The following is a 22,732-nucleotide window of genomic DNA, read 5'->3' as shown; positions in this document are numbered from 1 at the left end:
AATTGAAGGAATTCTGTTTCAATCTCATCCTGAGATCTCTCTGTTTTCTTTACTGCATAATTGAATTTAAATTTCTGTTCATTGTCTCTTCTTCTACTCATTCTGCTATTTACTTTTCTCTACTTCTTGTAATTGAATTCTACATTTGGATCTAGGAAGGCATTGAGATCTAGACTCGGTTATTGGTGCATGAAAGGCTCAAACAATCCCTGGCAACGTGAGCAACTTGGTACGCGCAATCGTGATTACACTTTGATTATGTAAAATTCATGGCTCTTTCTTTCCCTGGCAATGGCGCCAAGAACATGGAGCCAATACCATGGTTCACAACTTCGATACAACTAACCAGCAAGTGCACTGGGTCGTCCAAGTAATACCTTACGTGAGTAAGGGTCGAATCCCACGAAGATTGTTGGTATGAAGCAAGCTATGGTCACCTTGCAAATCTCAGTTAGGCAGATATAAATTGATAATGGTGTTTTCGAATAATAAATAATAGAATAGGGATAGAGGTACTTATGTAAATCATTGGTAGGAATTTCAGATAAGCGAATGGAGATGCTTTTCGTTCCTCTGAATCTCTGCTTTCCTGCTATCTTCATCCAATCAGTCTTACTCCTTTCCATGGCTGGCTTTATGCAAGGGCATCACCATTGTCAGTGGCTACATCCCCTCCTCTCAGTGAAAAATATGCTCACATGCTCTGTCACAGCACGGCTAATCATCTGTCGGTTCTCGATCATGCTGGAATAGGATTCACCCTCCTTTTGCGTCTGTCACTAATGCCCAGCACTCGCGAGTTTGAAGCTCGTCACAGTCATTCAATCATTGAATCCTACTCAAAATACCACATACAAGGTTTAGACTTTCCAGATTCTCTTGAATGCCGCCATCATTCTAGCTTACGCCACGAAGATTCTGATTAAGAGATCTAAGAGATACTCATTCAATCTAATGTAGAACGGAAGTGGTTGTCAGGCACGCGTTCATGGGGAATGATGATGATTGTCACGTTCATCACATTCAGGTTGGAGTGCGAATGAATATCTTAGAAGCGAAATAAGATGAATTGAATAGAAAACAGTAGTACTTTGCATTAATCTTTGAGGAACAGCAGAGCTCCACACCTTAATCTATGGAGTGTAGAAACTCTACCGTTGAAAATATATAAGTGAAAGGTCCAGGCATGGCCGAATGGCCAGCCCCTCTGATCTAAGAACCTGGCGTCCAAAGATGATTCCTAAGATTCAAAGATGGTTCAAAAGATGTCTAATACAATAGTAAAAGGTCCTATTTATAATAAACTAGCCACTAGGGTTTACATGAGTAAGTAATTGATGCATAAATCCACTTCCGGGGCCCACTTGGTGTGTGCTTGGGCTGAGCTTGAGTGTTGCACGTGTAGAGGTCCTTCTTGGAGTTGAACGCCAGCTTTTGTGCCAGTTTGGGCGTTCAACTCTGGTTTTGGCTCCTTTTCTGGCGCTGGACGCCAGATTTGGGCAGAGAGCTGGCGTTGAACGCCAGTTTGCGTCATCTATTCTTGGCCAAAGTATATATTATTATATATTTCTGGAAAGCCCTGGATGTCTACTTTCCAACGCAATTGGAAGCGCGCCATTTTGAGTTCTGTAGCTCCAGAAAATCCATTTTGAGTGCAGGGAGGTCAGAATCCAACAGCATCAGCAGTCCTTCTTCAACCTCTGAATCTGATTTCTGCTCAAGTCCCTCAATTTCAGCCAGAAAATACCTGAAATCACAGAAAAACACACAAACTCATAGTAAAGTCCAGAAATGTGAATTTAACATAAAAACTAATGAAAACATCCCTAAAAGTAACTAGATCCTACTAAAAACATACTAAAAACAATGTCAAAAAGTGTATAAATTATCCGCTCATCAGTTATCTAGTCTCTTGGCTCCTGAGATCTGGAGTTTGCATTTTAAATTTTCTGTTTAAAGCTTTTCAAGTTCATTTATATTTCCGTTTTAGATCCGGTTCAATTCAAGTCACCTTCTACTTGTCTGATTAATGCAATTTACTTTTCCTTGTTTAAATTCTGCAAATCCACTTCCCAATTCCCTTTACAATTCAAGCCATTTACATTTCTTGCACTTTAAGATTCTGCAATTTACATTTCTTGCGTTCTAAGTTTCTGCCATTTAACTTCTTGCTCTTTAAGATTCAGCACATTTACCTTCTCTGCTCTTTAATTTACTGCAATTGTCCCTCTCCCTTTTAATTTCATGCAATTTAGCTTCTGTCAAATACAAACCACTCAAATCAACTCTTGATTCACTTGACTAAATCAACCACTAAACTAAAATTGCTCAATCCTTCAATCCCTGTGGGATCGACCTCACTCCCGTGAGTTTTATTACTTGATGCGACCCGGTGCACTTGCCGGTTAGTTTTGTGTGTTTGGGATTCGTTTTTCGTTTTCCGAAAATACACATCAAGTTTTTGGCGCCGTTGCCGGGGATTGAAATAGATTGACAATGATTAAGTGAAGTGGAGATCTAGATCTAGCATTTTTATTTTCTGTTTCTCATTCTTTGGACTAACCCACTAACTGTTTGAAATTTTTATTTGTTTGCTCATTGTTGCATTTGCATATTTGATTGCATATTTGTTTGATTTCTGCATATTTTACCACCTGGTTGAAGTAATATTTTCTTTTTCAAGAAACCTTTTAGAGCATTTCACTAATTTGAATAAAATTTTTTGTTACACTTGTTTGAAGAAATATTATATTGGAACATGGTTTAGAGCTCGAACACACAAAACATGTGAGATTTTGAGCCTATTTGAATTGGTTGCATTTTATCAACCAATATTTTATTTTTTTTGTGTGTGTTTTTCTCTCTAAAATTGTGATCTTTGTCTTGCTTAATTCTATATTTCCATGGTTTGATGTATGCATGCACTTATATGATTGAGGCCTTTGTTTCACTGAGCTTACATACCCATATGGCCTTAACCCTTCATTATCCCTTGCAAACCAATTTGAGCCTATTATACCCCTTTATTCTTTACTTTATCACATCATTAAGTCTAAGCGAAAAACAATAATGTCCTTAAATTCAAATCCTTGGTTAGCTTAGACTAGTGAGAGTGCTCATGAATTAAGTGTGGGGAAAAGTGGGTTTGGAAACATTTGGTTTGAGAATTGAGTATGTTAGAATTTTTTGAAAATGTGAAAGAATGTTGAGAATATGTTCATGCATTCAATAAATTAATCATATGCATTGGAAAAAAAAACAAGAAGAAGAAGAAAAAGAGAGAAAAAAAGAAAAGAAAAAGAGCAAATAAGAAAAAAGGGACAAAATGCCCCAAAGTAAATGTTGAAAACAATGCATATGAATTGTACTCGAAATTAGAATGCATGAATATGTGGAAAACATGGTTGATGGATAGTTAGATTTTGTACTGTGATTACATGGATTGTTTAAGTTAGGTGGAAAGTTTAAGTTAATTAAGGATTCAGATTTTAGTCCACTTGGCCAAATACAATCCTACCTTAACCCTAACCCCATTACAACCCTTAAAAGACCTCATGATATGTGTATTTGTGCATTAAAATTATGTTGATTGTTTGATGAAGAGCAAGCCTTAGAAAGCAAGGTTAGTAGAGAATTGAAAGAATCGAACCTTAAACACTTGAGTGACTAGAGTGTATACACTACCAGTGAGGGTTCGATGCTCAATTCCTTGTTCCCTGCTTTCATGAGCTATTTTCTTCTACAAGTCTATTCGTACTTCATTTTTTATGATTTGAATTAGTGAAATCCAGTTCATATTTATTCTTGGAGAACTTATTTACTCTTAACCAAGTAAGTAAAAGCATTTAGCATGTAGTTGCATTCATAGGTTGCATCTCATGCATTCTACCATTCCTCTTCATTTCTTTATAGCTTCTCTTGATCTTAGCATGAGGACATGCTAATGTTTAAGTGTGGGGAGGTTGATAAACCACTATTTCATGGTTTATCTTGTGCTCAATTGAGTGGATTTTATCAACTCTTTACCCACTTATTCATACTATTTGCATGGTTTTACATTTGCCTTCCTAATTATGTGCTTTGATTGAAAACATGCTTCTTTAATCTTATATTTGCTTATTATTAATCCTCTCTTATTACTATTAGATTCTTTGATATGTGTGTTAAGTGTTTTCAGATATTATAAGGCAGGAATGGCTTGGAGGATGGGAAGAAAGCATGCAAAAGTGGAAGGAATGCAAGAAGTTGGAGAAATTGCTAAGCTGTCCAGCCTGACCTCTCTGCACTCAAACGGCTATAACTTTAGCTACAGAGGTCCAAACGATGCGGTTCTAGTTGCGTTGGAAAGCTAACGTTCGGTGCTTCGATTTGATATATAATATGCTATAGTTTCTCTGATGCTAAGCGACGCGACCGCGTGATTCATGCGGCCGCATCGCAGTGACGGAAATCCAGCGTGGCAAAATTCGAAACCAGCAAATTCTGGACTATTTTTGACCCAGTTTGCGGCCCAGAAAACACAGATTAGAGGCTATAAAGTGGGGGAATACATCCATTCATAGGAGGCTCACATATTTACAATTTTAGGGGTAGATGTAGTTTTTAGAGAGAGAGGTTCTCTCCTCTCTCTTAGGATTAGGATTTAGGATTTTTCTTAGTTTTAGGAGTGACTCTCAATCCCAGGTTCTTTATTTTTATTTATTTTCTCAATTTAATTTATGAACATCTATGCCAGATTTAGTTTCTTTTGTTAATACAATTCGAGGTATTTTCAGATTTAAAATTGCTTTGCTTATATTGATGCTTTTAATTTGATTTAGATATTTTTCTCCCTTTTGGCTTTGGTTAAATAATTGGTAACACTTGAGTTGTCAAACTCAGGAGTAGTTGAAATTGGCAGATTTTGCTTTAGCTAGGATTGCTCTAACACTAGTCTCTTCACAGGAGTTGACTAGGACTTGAGGATCAAGCTAATTAGTCCACTTGACTTAACTAAGTGGGATTAAAATCCAATTCTCATCACATCTGATAAGGATAACAAGGACAGGATTTCCGGTTCTCATACCTTGCCAAGAGATTATTTTACAGTTATTTATTTATTTTTATTGCTCGAAAATATACCTGTGCGCATTGCCCAAACTTCCAAAACCCCCAATTTACAATCTTCATAACCAATAATAAGAACATACTTCCCTGCAATTCCTTGAGAAGACGACCCGAGGTTTGAATACTCGGTTATCAATTTCAAAGGGGTTTGTTACTTGTGACAACCAAAACGTTTGTACGAAAGAATTTTTGTCGGTTTAGAGACTATATCTACAACGCGACTGTTTTTATGACATTCTTTACTGGAAAAAATCCTAACGTTAGGGCTTACTCTTCAAAATTAAGCTATTAAAATGGTTGTAAGCCTAGACTAAGTGGGTGAGTGGCCACACCAAACTTAGCATTTTAGCTAGTTCTCAGCCCATTTACTCATCATTAGTAATGCATTCATCAAGTTATAATTCCAGAATAAAAAGAAATAAAAGAGTGTAAGAGTATTCTAACTACCAAAGCTAGTATTAAACTTCCTAACCTACTATTGCAATCTAATTCTAATTGGTAATGTAACACAAATGTGATACTGAAACTTAAACTATCTAAAGAAATGAATTTTAAACTACTTCTAAGAAAAACAATAAATAAAAAAAAAGGATAAATTGTTGGGGTGCCTCCCGACTAGCGCTTCTTTATTGTCACTAGCTTGACACTCCTCCATCTTTAGTTGAGCTTGTAACTCACTCTCTGCTCCTCTAAGGAGCCTCCCAAGTAATGTTTGAGTCTATGGCCATTGATAGTAAAAGTTCTCTGAGTCTTGTCTTCCATGAGCTCTACATGACCATAGGGAAATACCTTAAGTATGATGAAGGGGCCTGACCATCGAGACTTAAGTTTCCCAGGGAAGAACTTGAGCCATGAATTGTATAGTAGCCCTTTCTGTCCTTCAGTGAACTCCCTTCTTGCTATCTTTTGATCATGCCACTTTTTTGTGTTCTCTTTGTAGATTTTTGCATTCTCATATGCTTGATTTCTAAATTCCTCCAGCTCATTGAGTTGCATTAATCTTCTTTCTCCAGCAGCTTGCTCATCATAGCTTAGCATTTTTGATGCCAGGGCATTTTGGCCAGTTTCACTGACCTTTTCTTTACTGTTTTAGGGTAGTTTCATGCATTTTCTTAGTTAATAAGCAAGTTTTGGGTAGATAATCACTTACATCTTGATTCAAGCAAACATTGTGAATTTTATATGATTTTATGAGAATTATGCATGAATTGAATGACAAATTGGATAATGCATGTCTCATAACTTGGATTAGAGCTTTGATGCACTTTATTTGCTTGATTTCAGGACAAAGGAAGCAAGGAAGAACCACATTAGTAGCCACATTAATCTAATTAACGTGACCACTAACGTGGAATGGGATTAAACTTGCAACGTTAATGAGAAAAGTGATTGCCAATAATGCCTTCGAAACCATCATGGCTCACGTTAATTGCCACGTTAACTACATCAACGTGGTAGTTAACGTGGAGAGAAAGGGAGCTCCAGCGTTAGTAGTAAAAGTGGATACCACTAACGCTCCAAATTGGCAATTAGCTATGTTAAGAGTCACGTTACCTCAGTTAACGTGAACTCTAATGTGGAAAGGAAGACAAAGCCAATGTTAGTGACACTCACCTTTGTCACTAACGTTGGACTAAGCCCAATTGGCCACGTTAAGAGACATGTTAACTACATTAACGTGAACTCTAACGTGGGAGGAGCAAGGAATCGCCAACGTTAGTGACACTCACCTTTGTCACTAACGTTGGACCAAGCCACTATGAGCCACGTTAATTGCATTAACGTGGAAACTAACAAGGAGGAAAGAAATGATGAGCCAACGTTAGTGACACTCACCTTTGTCACTAACGTTGGAGATGGCAATCACCACCACGTTAGTGGCCACGTTAAGTCAATTAACGTGAGGCACTAACGTGAGAAGGGGCGTTTGGAACGTTAGTGACAAAGGTAAGTGTCACTAACGCTCTCGAGGCTAAGGCATGCCCACGTTAAGAGCCACGTTAGTCATACTAACGTGGAATCTAACGTGAGAAAATGGGGGCTAAGAGCAACGTTATTGGCAAAGGTGAATGCCAATAACGCCTGCGATGGACCAAGAGACAACGTTAGTGGTCACATTAGTGCCACTAACGTTGAAGTTAACGTGAACCATCTTGGGCTAGGAACGTTAGTGAAAAAGGTAATTGTCACTAACGTTCTCGAACCCACATTTTCACTTAACGTTAACGCCACTAACGTCCTAGCTAAAGTCCATGCCTACTTCACACTTTCTCTGCAAGTAAAGTTGAGCCCACTGAAGATTCCAAACTGCTTCAACTCAAGATCCAAAGGCCGATATCCAAAGACTTGAAGAGCCAACTAGAAGATCAGAAGAGTAGGATATAGGAGTAGTTTTGAACTAGAAAAAGGAGCTTGGGAGGGTTTTTGGCATTGAGAACCACTCTCTATAAAATTTCTCTGCAACTTCTAGTTTTTACTTTCAAAATGTATTTTCCATCTTTGTTTTGCATTCCCAGAGCTATGAACAACTAAACCCCTTTCATTGGGTTAGGGAGCTCTGTTGTAATTTGATGGATCAATAATAGTTTTCATTATTCTTCTTCTTTCTTTTCTCTTGATTTTACTAGAAAGCTTTCAATCTTCATCACATTGGGTAGTTATCTTGGAAAAGAAGCTATTCATACTTGGATCTCTTCGGAACCTTGGAAGAGGAATGAAGGGATCATGCTAGAAATGCTTTCTCATGTTGGACCAAATTGGGGTTTGGACGAATATGGTGACATATAATTCTCCCAATACTTTGATTTGGAAATACATGTGGTATAATCAGTGACCATACTTCATCTCTTCTCATGAGCAATTAGACCAAGGAATTAGCTATTGATCAAGATTTGAGAGATTGAATTACCAAGGAATTCGAATTCAATCACTTAAGATTTCCAAGGAGATCAATGAATGCATTGATTGAGGAATAGATGAAAATGAACTTGATCTGGAGAATGCAACATCTCCTGAGCCCAATGAATTCCCCATTTCTGATGTTACCCATTCTCTTTACTTTCTGCCATTTACTTTTATGTTCGTCTTCCCCATTTCCCATTTAAGATTCTGCAATTTATTTTCTGTCATTTATATTCAGTTCTTTATTTCCAGCATCTACAATTTCTGCTATTTACTTTCCCGCCATTTAATTTTCTGCAACTCTCAAATCAACTTCTGCTTAGCTTAACTAGAACATTCCTTCAATTAAAGTTGCTTGAACAATCAATCCCTGTGGGATTCGACCTCACTCTATTGTGAGTTTTTACTTGACGACAATTCGGTATACTTGCTGAGGGAAAATTATTGAGAGACAAGTTTCCGTGCATCAAGTTTATGGCTCCATTGCCGGGGATTGATTTTGTATCAACAATGATTAAATTAGTGGATAACTAGATTGAGCATTTTTTTTTCTTTTGTTTTATTTAATTTCATTTGAGTGATTTACTTTCAGTTGAAGTTATTTTCTTTCCTTTACCCATTACCCATTTGTAGTGTTCTCTTATTTGTTACAATTCAGTTCACTAACCCACTAACTGTTTGATATATTGCATCACTCACACTAACAACATTTTTGACAAGAATACTTCCTGCATTCATCTCTTTCTTGCTTGTGCCTTGTTGTTTGTATTACAGGTAGAAGAAGCGGGGCTTCAACTTCCTTTGATTCTGAACCTGAGAGAACCTTCCTTAGACTAAGGAGGGAAGCAAGAGAAAAGAAAATCGTTAGTGCTGAGGAAGAGGAGGAGTATTTTGAACCAGACATGGATGAGAATATGGAGAACCATCATAAAGAAGAGGCTCACAACCATGGCAGAGAAGTTCCAGTGCATCATGCGGGACAAGACAGAAGGGTTCTGGGATCTTACATAAATCCAAACCCAGGAAACTGTGGAAGTAGCATCCAAAAGCCAACCGTATGTGCCAATAACTTTGAACTAAAGCCACAGCTCATCACCCTCGTTCAGAACAACTGTTCATTCGGAGGAAGTGTCCAAGAAGACCCCAATCAACATCTCACCACATTCTTGAGGATATGTGATACTGTGAAGTCTAATGGTGTTCATCCTGACACCTACAGATTGCTTCTGTTTCCATTCTCACTCAAGGACAAAGTATTTAAATGGCTAGAATCCTTCCCGAAGGAGAGTTTAACAACCTGGGAAGATGTGGTGAACAAATTCTTGGCAAGATTCTATCCTCCTCAAAGGATCAACAGGTTGAGAGCTGAGGTACAAACCTTCAGGCAACAAGATGGTGAAACTCTCTATGAAGCATGGGAGAGGTTTAAGGACTTGACAAGAAGGTGCCCGCCAGATATGTTCAATTAATGGGTGCAGTTACACATTTTCTATGAAGGTCTTTCTTATGAATCAAAGAAGGCAGTAGACCACTCATTCGGGGGATCTCTGAACAAGAAGAAGACCATTGAAGAAGCCATAGATGTCATTGAGACTGTAGCTGAGAATGACTACTTCTATGCTTCTGAAAGAGGAAACACTAGAGGAGTAATGGAGCTGAACAACGTGGATGCACTGCTGGCCCAAAACAAGATGATCACCAAGCAGTTGGCTGACCTTACCAAGAAGATGGAGAGGAATCAAGTAGCAGCAATCACTGCCTCATCATCAGCTCAAGAAGGAGTGAATACAGAGGCAGAGGGTGATCAGGAACAAGCCAACTAAATTGGAAATTCATCTAGGCAAAACCATGATCCTTACTCCAAAACTTACAATCCTGGTTGGAGGAACCACCCAAACTTTGGGTGGGGAAATTAACAAGATCAAGGTCAAGATCAGAGACGTCACAACCCCAACAACAATGCAGCTTATCAATATTCCACACAGAGATCATATCAGCACCCACCTAACAACACATCTCAACATCTATACCAAAGCCAAAATGGCCCTTCTCATCCCTCCAATCTCAACTCACCATTATCGGAAGATAGACTCTCAAGGATTGAGACCCTACTTGAAGGCATATGTAAGGAACTCTAAGAGAACAAGGTGTTCAAGGAGGAGGTGCGAGCTAATATCAAAAACCAGGGAGACACCATTAAGAGGCTAGAATTTCAAGTGGGATACCTCTCTGAGAGGATTCCCAAACCTACTGACAGCTTCCCAAGTGACACAGAGAAAAACCCGAGAGGAGAAGCAAAGAAAGTAAGATGGGAAGACTGCAAGATGGTCACTAAAAGTGGTAAGGGGACTAAGGAAGAGCTGAACAAACACTTCGAACACTCTGGAGATACTTCAGCAGAGAAGCAAGAAGAGGATCACCAAGAAACCAAAATTTCATAGAAGAAAATGCTGAAACTCTATGCACCTTTTCCCCAAAGACTCAACGGTGGTGTGGAAAAGAGAATATACTCAAAGTTCCTTGATATGTTTGCATCTCTCCATGTAAACATACCATTCATCAAGACTCTCCAACAAATGCCCTCGTACATTAAGTATATGAAAGAGCTGCAGACCAGGAAAAGCTCACTCAAAGGAGGACAAACAATAGTGATGAATAAGGAGTGCAGTGCACTCATTCAACTAAAGTTGCCTACAAAAATGAAGGAACCAGGGAGTTTTCACATCCCCTGTGCCATAGGAGAAACAATGTTTGACAAAGGACTATGTGACCTGGGAGCAAGCATCAACTTAATGCCTTTATCCCTTATGAAAAAGCTACAGATCAATGAGCTAATGCCCACAGACGTAGTCATCAGGCTGGCTGACAAAACTCAAAAACAAGCAGTAGGAGTGGTTGAAAACGTGTTGGTAAAGGTTGGGAACTACTTCCTTCCCACAGACTTTGTCATATTGGAAATGGAAGAGAGTCACCTTCACCCAATCATATTGGGAAGACCATTCCTAGCTACAGCCCGAGCGCTTATAGATGTGGAGCGAGGAGAGCTAATACTGAGGATACATGATGAACAACTTACTTTCAATATCTTCAAACCCTCACAAGAAGCAGATCAAGAAAACAAGGAACCAAAGGAAGATCCCAACAAAGCATTGGTGGAAGAAACAAGCACTGAAGCACAAACTGTACACCTGGGAATTCCTTTGGTTGCTGAGCAAAATAGTCAGGAGGTGTCACAGCTAAAAGAGAACCAAGAGGAGCCTAAACCATCAGAGTCATATGAGACCAGCAACAAAATTTCATTGGAAAAAGAGGCCACAAAGAGCAGGGCAACAGTAAAAGAAACAAAGAAGAAGGCACCAAGGAGGTGGAGGAACAAAAAGATTCCTACAGAGGATTTCTCTCCAGGGGATAAAGTGATCTCAGCTTATTTCCCAGTTATCCCATCTCATCTCCCCACCATCCCATCTCAGCTACCTAAAGTTTTCACCATCAACAGAATCCTCTCCTTAAAGCATGTGGATATTCTTGATGAAGCCAATGGAGATAGGTTTACTGCGAGGGGAGAAGATCTGAAGCATTACCAACCACCCTGACAAAGTCAGAATGTCAAGCTAGTGATGCTAAAGAAGCGCTTCATAGGAGGCAACCCATGTTTTATATGCTTTTAAAGTAGTTAATAACGCAAGGCTCATGAATTCCAAATCAACTTTGACACATACTTGAATGAATCTTTTTATGCAGCACATAGTGAAGAACAAGTTTGGTGTTCAAGGAACACTAAGAGGACATAAAAATCATGTCACTCTTAGCACCTTGAACAAATCTTTTTACACCACAGTGCTACAAACTAAGTTTAGTGTCACCAATGTTGCATACATGGACAGTTAATTAGTCAGTTGGTTTGTATTCATGAATAAGCACTTACCATTTAGAAACAAAAATTTTAAAAAGTAGTTATTCTTTCCTTTTAAATTTTGCCGCCACTATCCACAAATTTATTAATCACATTTCTTTTATTGTGTAGGAGAATTGATGGGACAACTGAAGGAGGAGGTTTCGGCCATTTCAAAAGGAGGGGACTATACACATGTGTCAAAGGGGAATGTATTGGGAAATGTTGCCATGCAACATTGGAAGAAGAACACGCTTGGAAACTGAACCAACCCCATCATAAAAGTTATGATCCCTGTGCCCATCCCATGCTAAACCCCATCCGTTCATCATAGGCCTACACATTCAATCCACACTTTTCATTTACTCACCACTTCCCTATATAAGAGGTCCTTATTCTATACTCCTTTCACATTCCAATTTTCATCCTTTACACTTCCCACTTTCGGCACCCAACTCCTTTTACCCCATCAAAGACACACTCCCCACCCTCACATATCAACTCCTACTCATGGCATCATCGAGCTCCAAGAGGCAAAAGAGGAAGGAACCGGTGGAGAGCATCCCTTTCGATGAAGGGAGATTCAAAACTGCATTCCATGAACTCGAATTTGAACGGATAAAGCTCAAAAAGATATTGCCTGAGTTAACATTCCAGTTCAACGAGGATGAGTGCCCACAGATTCGAGAGAAGATTGAACAAAGGGGTTGGCAAAAGCTCACGAACCCAGAAGCAAAGATAAATGCAAACTTCATCAAAGAGTTCTATGCAAATGTGGTCAGAGAAGACAAAACCAAGGCCCCCACCTTCTAAAGTTATGTGAGAGGAACAGAGGTGGACTTTAGCCCCAATACCATAACAAGGATTCTTCAGCTGAAATCGCCACATTTTGATGAGCCCAGTTATCATGTAAGAATAAGTAATGGCCCCGACAATGATGAACTTGAAGAAATTGTGAACGATATGTGTGTTATAGGATCAGACTGGGAAAGGTATTCGGATAGGAGACCCCGGTTCATCAGAAGAGGAGACCTCATCCCGGAAGCCAAGGGATGGTTTAAGCTCGTGAAGAGATCTATCCTCCCAGCCGCGAACAATTCTGAGGTTAACACTACCCGAGCTACTATGGTACATTGCTTAATAAAGGGTGGAGGCATCAATGTGTACGAAATTATAGCTGAGGGGATTCAAGAGTCAGCCGAGAAGAATGATCCGGGTGCTAGACTTTGGTACCCCAACACCATCCTTAGACTGTGTATGAAAGCCAAGGTAGTCTTCGAGGACAGCAATCCAAATTGGGTAAACCCTGGGAGGTTAGTTACGCTACAGCGTATAACTTATGTCGCACCCACCCAACAACAAAGAAGGCCTCAAATAGGAAAAAGAACATCACAAGAAGGACCTCACTGAGAAGAATCTCATCAAGAAGAATACCAGCAAGAAGAGTACTATGATCCAACCAACATAAACTTGAGTCACATTCACGGAGCCATTGAGGAGCTAGCAAGGAGTTATATGGAGGGACAAGAACAACAACTGCACATTCAAGCCCAAAGGATAGATCGTCAAGAAGAACTCCTTTCTAATTGGATGAATCAACAAGGGGAGTGGCAGAAACAGCAAATGGAACACTACTCCCAACTCACTCAAGCCATCAATCAAGTGACTGAAAGGCAAGAGCGTCAAGACAAATGCCTTCAAGAACTCAACCAACGTCAGCTAGCTCAGATGAAGGCATTCAATGAGTTCAGCGTGCTTAATGAAGGACAGAAACTACATAGGGAAGAGTTTAACATAAACACTCAAGCCAAGTTGAACTATATGTCTGGGCATATGCATAATCTGTACTCTACAATCCCTAGGTATGATGCAATCCAAAAAGATCTAACAGAACAAGAGGAAAGGAAGGTGAAACAGCAGAAGGAAACATTGAAAAAGAAGATGGAAGACGCTGGCTTCTGGAAAAAGCTGATTAGAAAAAGCAAGGGAGGTGGGGGTTCAAGCAATCACGAAAAACACAAAGAGGACAAACAAGAGAAAGAGCATGAGCACCCCCGTGAGTAAAAGGTGGTGGAGTTCCCTCTTTGTCCCATCTTTTTTAAGTTTTAAATAAGGAAAATCATGTATGAAAAGAACATGTTTCCATGGTAGTTTAGGATTTTAAATTCTGCCTTTATGTTTTCATTGCTTAGGTCTATGCTTGGTAGTCTAATGTCACTACTGCATTTTCACCTTGCTTACTTGTATGCTTGTCCTTTAAGTCAAATAAAAAGAGATGTTATGAAAGACCATAGTGATGTTCAAATTGTGGAGTAAGTTCTTAAGCTTGTGGTATAGTAATTACTTAGCTAAGTTGGTTCACCAACAAGGTAGGAAGGTAACTATCTGTCCTGAATCATATGCTTGAAACACACCCCATGAGACTAGCTAAACAACAAGATCCTAATAAGAAAAGGGGAAAGAAAAAAAAAAATGAAAGTTGAGAAATAAAGGAAAAGAGTAAGAAATAAGGCTAGGCACCAAAGGGTTGAATCTTAAGGAATGTGTCTGTGGTGCTCCTGTGCAAAGGATATACTTGGATGAATAAGCTCTCAGGGGTGCCTTATCACTTGGTAACTTGGGTTAACTAACCCGGGATTATCAGCTGAAAGTCCACTATCAAGAGTAACCCTTACTACAGAGCACTTAGTAACCCAAAGAGGTGTTGGACACCAAGGTCTCAAGAATAAAAATAACAAACCATGTGCCTGTGGTGTGAATGTATGGGGGAAAGAGAGTTGAGGGAGTAAGTCCTTAGGGGTGTCTTAACACCTAGCACCTTGAACCAACTGGTTCGGGAGTACTGGCTGAAAGCTTATATTAAAGAGTCGCCCCCTTACAGAGCACCTAGTCTAAAGAACAAAATCCAACCCTGAAAAGACAAAGGGATCAATGAATAAAAGTCTCATAGGGTGTAATCAAGTGAGTATTCCAGGGCATGGTAAAGGTCTGAAAGCCAATGAAGGAATGAACCTAAGTTGCTATGCAAGAAACCCCATAAAACCAAGGACATGACTTCCACAATAATGACTCATTTCTCTTGCCAGTTCATTCATCATTCTCACGTTCCAGTACTTGCTTAGGGACAAGCAAGCTTTAAGTTTGGTGTTGTGATACCAGAGCATTTTGGCCAGTTTCGCTGACCTTTGCTTTACTGTTTTAGGATAGTTTCATGCATTTTCTTAGTTAATAAGCAAGTTTTGGGTAGATAATCACTTACATCTTGATTAAAGCAAACATTGTGAATTTTATATGATTTTATGAGAATTATGCATGAATTGAATGACAAATTGGATAATGCATGTCTCATGACTTGGATTAGAGTTTTGATGCACTTTATTTGCTTGATTTCAGGACAAAGGAAGCAAGGAAGAACCACATTAGCAGCCACATTAATCTAATTAACGTGACCACTAACGTGGAATGGGAATAAACTTACAACGTTAATAAGAAAAGTGATTGCCAATAACGCCTTCGAAACCATCATGGCTCACGTTAATTGCCACGTTAACTACATCAACGTGGTAGTTAACGTGGAGAGCAAGGGAGCTCCAGCGTTAGTGGTAAAAGTGGATACCACTAACGCTCCAAATTGGCAATTACCCACATTAAGAGTCACGTTAACTCAGTTAACGTGAACTCTAACGTGGAAAGGAAGACAAAGAAAACGTTAGTGACACTCACATTTGTCACTAACGTTGGACTAAGCCCAATTGGCCACGTTAAGAGTCACGTTAACTACATTAACGTGAACTCTAACGTGGGAGGAGCAAGGAATCGCCAATGTTAGTGACACTCACCTTTGTCACTAACGTTGGACCAAGCCACTATGAGCCACGTTAATTGCATTAACGTGGAAACTAACGAGGAGGAAAGAAATGATGAGCCAACGTTAGTGACACTCACCTTTGTCACTAACGTTGGAGATGGCAATCACCACCACGTTAGTGGCCACGTTAAGTCAATTAACGTGAGGCACTAACGTGAGAAGGGGCGTTTGGAACGTTAGTGACAAAGGTAAGTGTCACTAACGCTCTCGAGGCTAAGGCATGCCCACGTTAAAAGCCACGTTAGTCATACTAACGTGGAATCTTTGAGAAAAGGGGGGCTAAGAGCAACGTTATTGGCAAAGGTGAACGCCAATAACATCTGCGATGGACCAAGAGGCAATCATCTTGGGCTAGGAACGTTAGTGAAAAAGGTGATTGTCACTAACATTCTCGAACCCACATTTTCACTTAACGTTAACGCCACTAATGTCCTAGCTAAAGTCCATGCCTACTTCACATTTTCTCTGCAAGTAAAGCTGAGCCCACTGAAGATTCCAAACTGGTTCAACTAAAGATCCAAAGGCCCATATCCAAAGACTTGAAGAGCCAACTAGAAGATCAGAAGAGTAGGATATATAGGAGTAGTTTTGAACTAGAAAAAGGAGCTTGGAAGGGTTTTTGGCATTGAGAACCACTCTCTGTAAAATTTCTCTGCAACTTCAAGTTTTTACTTTCAGAATGTATTTTCCATCTTTGTTTTCCATTCCCAGAGCTATGAACAACTAAACCCCTTTCATTGGGTTAGGGAGCTCTATTGTAATTTGATGGATCAATAATAGTTTTCATTATTCGTCTTCTTTTTTTTCTCTTGATTTTACTAGAAAGCTTTCAATCTTCATCCAATTGGGTAGTTATCTTGGAAAAGAAGCTATTCATACTTGGATCTTTTTGGAACCTTGGAAGAGGAATGAAGGGATCATGCTAGAAATGCTTTCTCATGTTGGACCAAATTGGGGTTTGGACAAATATGGTGACATATAATTCTCCCAATACTTTGATTTGGAAATACATGTGGTATATCAGTGACCATACTTCATCTCTCCTCATGAGCAATTAGACCAAGGAATTGGCTATTGATCAAGATTTGAGAGATTGAATTACCAAGGAATTGGAATTCAATCACTTAAGATTGCCAAGGAGATCAATGAATGCATTGATTGAGGAAGAGATGAAAATGAACTTGATCCGGAGAACGCAAAATCTCCTGAGCCCAATGAATTCCCCATTTCTGATCTTATCCATTCTCGTTACTTTCTGCCATTTACTTTTATGTTCGTCTTCCCCATTTCCCATTTAAGATTCTGCAATTTATTTTCTGTCATTTATATTCAGTACTTTATTTCCAGCATCTACAATTTCTGCTATTTACTTTCCCGCCATTTAATTTTCTGCAACTCTCAAATCAACTTCTGCTTAGCTCAACTAGAACATTCCTCCAATTAAAGTTGCTTGACCAATCAATCCCTGTGGGATTCGACCTCACTCTATTGTGAGTTTTTACTTGACGACAATTCGGTATACTTGCCGAGGGAAAATTGTTGAGAGACAAGTTTCCGTGCATCAATTTTTAGAGCCCAAAAAGCTCTATGCTCAAGCTCAACTGGTAAGTGACAAGCCTTACCATATACCAGTTGGTATAGAGACATCCCAATGGGTGTCTTGTAGGCTGTCCTGTAGGCCCGTAATGCATCATCTAGCTTCTTAGACCAATCCTTTCTTGAGCTTTGATAAACCACTATTTTATGGTTTATAATGTGTTTAATTGTGTGGTTTTATCATGATCTTTACCCACTTATTCATGTGATTAGCATGCATTTATATTTCCTTCCTAAAATTATCACATGATTAAAAACTTGCTTCCTAAGAGACTTTTAATTACGCATTTTAATTCTCCTTTATTCCATTCGATGCCGTAATCTTTGTGTTAATTGTTTCAGGCTGTATAGGGCATGAATGAGTTGGAGATTAGAAAGGAAGCTTGCAAAAATGGAAGGAACACAAGAAATTGAGGAGATGACCAGCGAGAAGTGACGCAGCCGCATGGCTCACGTGACCGCGCGAAAGAGAGGAAATCGCAGTGAGGCGGCCGCATGGTTCACGCAACCGTGCGGATTGGAATAGCACAAGTGACATAGAGGCGTGGACGATGTGCCCACGTGGAAAAGCAAAACGCCGAATGACGCGGCCGCATGAATGACGCGATCGCGTGACGTGCGCGATCTGCATAATCTACAAAATCGCTGGGGGCGATTTTGGGCCCTGTTTTGACCCAGTTTTCGGCCCGAAAAAGCAGACTAGAGCCAGAGGACATGCAGAAACCAACAACAACATTCATTCTACACAGTTTTAGTTTTAGATCTAGTTTTTACTCCTCCTCTAGGTTTTTCTCTCTACACATTCATATTCCTTAGGATTTTATTTTGCTCTTTGCATTGAGATATTGAGAAGAGTTATTACCTCATCAAGACTTCGTCATTCTAGTTCATTTTCTTTACTTGGCTTTACTCTTCCATGTCCTTTAATTTACTCAATTTTACTATTGGATTATTTTAGAATTTATTAATACAAGAGTTACTTTTATTTTTAATTGATTCCTTTGAGTTTTATTTATCATGTCTTTCTTTAATTCTCTTTTCTATGTTATGAATTCCACATTCACAATGAGCGAGTAGTTCCCTAACTTGATGGGGAGTTGATTGAAAGGAACCCTTGAGTTGGAATACTCAAAGGAGAAATTGTAATTGGGTTTATTGTTAGATTGCTCTCTAGTCACTAACGCCAGTCCTTCCAAGTAAGCGGATTGGGACTTGTGAATAGAAACAACATTCCAACTTGTTTGACTTTCCCTTACCTAGTAAGGGATAACTAAATAGAACAACCTTCAATTATCAATTAATCTTGAGAGTACTGCAACAAGAATAGGGCTTCCAACTAATCTACTCCCAGTCAAGGCTTTTATTTAAATTACTTAATTTCTCTAATTCAATTTCCTGTTTATTCAACTCAAACTCTTTTTGAAAACATCTGATTAATAAAATAGCACACCTTTCTGCAACTCGTTAGGAGACGACTTGGGATTCATACTCCCAGTATTTTAATTTTAATTTTTGTCACAACCCTTCTAAATTGATAAGTGGATTTCTGGTTGGTTAAGAACTATACTTGCAACGCATATCTTATAACAATTCTTAATTCGCCAATTTCTACCACGTCAATTTTTGGCGCCATTGCCGGGGAGTTATAATAGAGTGCTAAAGTTATTAATTGGAATTTATTTATTTACATTTTATTTTATCTTGCTACTATGAGCTGCTTGTTTCTTCCGCTAGATGACGCGTTCACTTCCTTATCCAAGCTTGCCAGTATTCGATCCTGAGATTGAAAGAACTAATTCACGAATAAGGCAAGCTCGGCGTCGGTTAGTCCTCTCAGAGGGCGGATCTGAAACGTCATTTGAGGAAGAAACCAGCCCCCGTTCTACTGATTCGGTTGATTTACATGTAGGTGACATGGCAGCACCTAGGAGAGTTACTATCTAGGAGGCTGGAGCCCCTGATTTTACAATGCAACCGTTTCAAGCGCATCACTCAACGGTGGCTACAGAATTTGAAATAAAGACTGCACTGCTCAATTTGATGCCCAAGTTTCATGGCTTACCTGCTCAAGAGCCTATCAAGCACCTGAGAGATTTTCAAGTAGCCTGTTATACTGTCAGGCATGATGGTGCAGATGAAACTTCAATTTTGCTGAAAGCTTTCCCGTTTTCTCTTGAGGGAATGGCAAGAGAGTGGTACTACACTCAACCCGCAGCAACTGTATCCGACTAGGATACACTTAGAAGAGAATTCCTGGAAAAATTCTTTCCAGCTGAAGTTACTGATAAACTGAGGAAAGATATTTCCATGATTGTTCATGACGAATCTGAGACTCTCTATGAATAGTGGAAGCGCTTCAATAATCTTCTGGAAGTATGCCCCCACCATATGATTGACAAGATAGTGTTACTCGGTTACGTCACACAGGGCATGAGGCCCCATGATAAGACCACATTGGAAAGTGCTAGCAATGGGTCTATGAAAAAGTACAAGACCACTGATGAGGCATGGCAATTAATCAGCGACTTAGCTAAATCCACTCGGAATCACAGGCAGAAACAAGGCCGTTTAAAAGCCATTGCAGAAGTATCCTCTAGCAGAGAGACTGCTGCTCTAACTCAGCGTATTTGTGAAATGACCAACTTGCTGAAGCAGATGCAATTGAATCAACAACAAGTTCAGCAAGCTCAACCTTCTCTACCACAGCAAAGTCAACAGTTAGTCCCACAGAGAGTTTGCGGAGTCTGTGCTGATTATAGCCATTATACTGATGAATGTCCGCAGCTCTAGCAGGAAGACAACACCGTGGCAGCCACTCATAACTTCTATGACCGCCCCAACCAAGGGTACAATCAAGGTGGCAATTATAGCCATGGATGGCAGGACAATTCTAACCAGAATTGGAGGGACAACAACAATAGAGGAGGCAGAGACAATCAAGGAAATCAGAGGTGGAATAATAATAACAATAGGCAGCAGAACCAGAACCAGCCCTACAGAGCACCTCACCTGAGGCAATCCCAAGGACCACAGAATACCCAACAGCAGACCTCTCAAATTACTTATCCTTCCTCATCTTCTAATGATGACTTACTACAATCTATTGATCGGAGTCAATAGACTATGGAAAATAACCTTTATGCTACACTAAATTGTCTGAACTCTACTTTGCAAGCTCTTGTCTCACAGATTGGAGCAATGAATAACTCCAATAACCAACCCTTGAGCTCCAATGGAATCCCCTTTCAACCATTACCCAATCCAAAGGGTGGCATTAATGCCATCACCCTAAGGTCCATAACCACACTACAGGAGAGGAATCAGGAGGAGCCAAGCCCACCAAAAAATGCCTCAGCTGAAGAGGTAGTGGAAATAGAAGATGTTGAAGAGGAAGAGGACATACAGGATATAGCTGAAAAAGAAGAAATTCAGCCACAGGAGGAAGCACCACAGGGTGCAGATACTACAGAAGACACCACTCCTATTCCATTTCCACAACTTGCAAGGAAGCCCAGGAAGCAGCTGGAACCTGATCCCAAAATGGTAGAGATATTCAAAAAGGTTGAGGTAACTGTTCCTCTTTTTGATTTTATTCAACAGGTACCTAAATATGCAAAGTTTTTAAAAGATTTATGTATACATAAAGACAAAATTAATGAATTAGAAACTATTCCTTTAGGTAGTTCCATATCTGCTTTAATGGGAGGTTTACCTGAAAAGTGTAGTGACCCAGGTCCATGTATGGTTAATTGTATTATTGGTGGTGTAGTATTTTCTGACTGCATGTGTGAGTATAATGCCTTTGTCTATATATGATATTTTGAAGCTCCCTCCCTTAAAAAGGTCGGCAGCTCATTTTGTGTTAGCAGATAAAAGCATTATTACAGTGGCCAGAGTTGCTGAAGATGTATTAGTGGGCATTAAGGGGCTCACGTTTCCCACTGATTTTTATATCCTGGAGATGCCCCAAAATGACTCAGAGAAGCCATCATCAATCCTACTCGGAAGACCATTCCTGAAGACCTCGAAGTTCAAATTAGATGCTTTTTCAGGAACATACTCTTTTGAAATAGATGGCCGAGTAGTAATCTTCAATCTGAATGGAGTTATAAAGCATCCTCCGGAGGATTATTCTATCCTCCAGTGTGACATTATAGATGAAACCGTGGCTGAAGTTCACCAGGAGGAATTTGAAGAGAAGTACATTGGACAAGGTCCAAGTGTGGGGACATTCTCAGAGGACAATGACAGTGCTTTACCATTGTTGCCAGCTCCAGACAACCCAGAGCCTAACCATGATCAGAAGTTAGGATTAAAACCCCTTCCTCCACACCTCAAATATGCTTACCTTGAAGACGAGCAGAAGTTTCCAATTATCATTGCAAGGGAACTCACTTCTCAACAGGAAGAGCAGTTACTTAGTGTGCTGAGGAAGCACAAGAAGGCAATTGGTTGGAGTTTGGCAGACATAGTAGGCATCAACCCTCAAGTCTGTGAGCATAGGATATTTTTAGAAGAGGGAGCAAGACCTGTCCGTCAACCCCAGAGAAGACTGAACCCCACTATCTTAGAGGTTGTCAAGAAGGAAGTGACCAGACTACTGGAGGCAGACATCATCTACCCCATTTCAGACAGTGAATGGGTAAATGATGAGCGGATAATTTATATGCTTTTTGGCATTATTTTTAGTATATTTTAGTCAGTTTTTATTATGTTTTTATTAGTTTTTAAATAAAAATTACTTTTCTGGACTTTACGATGATTTTGTGTCTTTTTCTGTGATTTCAGGTATTTTCTGGCTGAAATTGAGGGACTTGAGCAAAAATCTTATTCAGAGGCTGAAAAAGGACTGCAGATGCTGTTGGATTCTGACCTCCCTGCACTCAAAGTGGATTTTCTGGAGCTATAGAAATCCAATTGGCGCGCTCTCAATTGCGTTGGAAAGTAGACATCCTGGGCTTTCCAGCAATATATAATAGTCCATACTTTGCCGGAGATTTGATGGCCCAAACAGGCGTTCTAAGTCAGCTCAAGAATTCTGGCGTTTAACGCCAGAACTGGCATAAAAACTGGAGTTAAACGCCCAAACTGGCACAAAAGCTGGCGTTTAACTCCAAGAAAAGTCTCTACATATGAAAGCTTCATTGCTCAGCCCAAGCACACACCAAGTGGGCCCCGGAAGTGGATTTTTACACTAAACACCCTAGCTTACTCATTTTCTGTAACCCTAGGTCACCAGTTTACTATGAAAACTACTTTTAGTGATTCATCTTGTACCTCATGACACTTTACACGTTTCATATTGTATTCTCTACGGCATGAGTCTCTAAACTCCATTGTTTGGGGTGAGGAGCTCTGCTGTTCTTCAT

General features: G+C 39.7%; 1 non-coding gene across 1 annotated transcript; it reads right to left on the bottom strand.

The window, feature by feature from the left end:
- Nucleotides 1-9,362: 9,362 nt before the first annotated feature.
- On the bottom strand, nt 9,363-9,469 carry LOC112761216 (small nucleolar RNA R71). The gene has a single exon (XR_003181622.1). It is a non-coding gene; the product is annotated as a small nucleolar RNA R71 (small nucleolar RNA).
- Nucleotides 9,470-22,732: the final 13,263 nt, after the last annotated feature.

This window comes from Arachis hypogaea, chromosome 16, assembly GCF_003086295.3.
Source record: "Arachis hypogaea cultivar Tifrunner chromosome 16, arahy.Tifrunner.gnm2.J5K5, whole genome shotgun sequence".
Lineage (NCBI taxonomy): Eukaryota > Viridiplantae > Streptophyta > Magnoliopsida > Fabales > Fabaceae > Arachis > Arachis hypogaea.
Note: the sequence above shows the minus strand (reverse complement) of the source record. Positions and strands in the feature narration are given on the sequence as shown.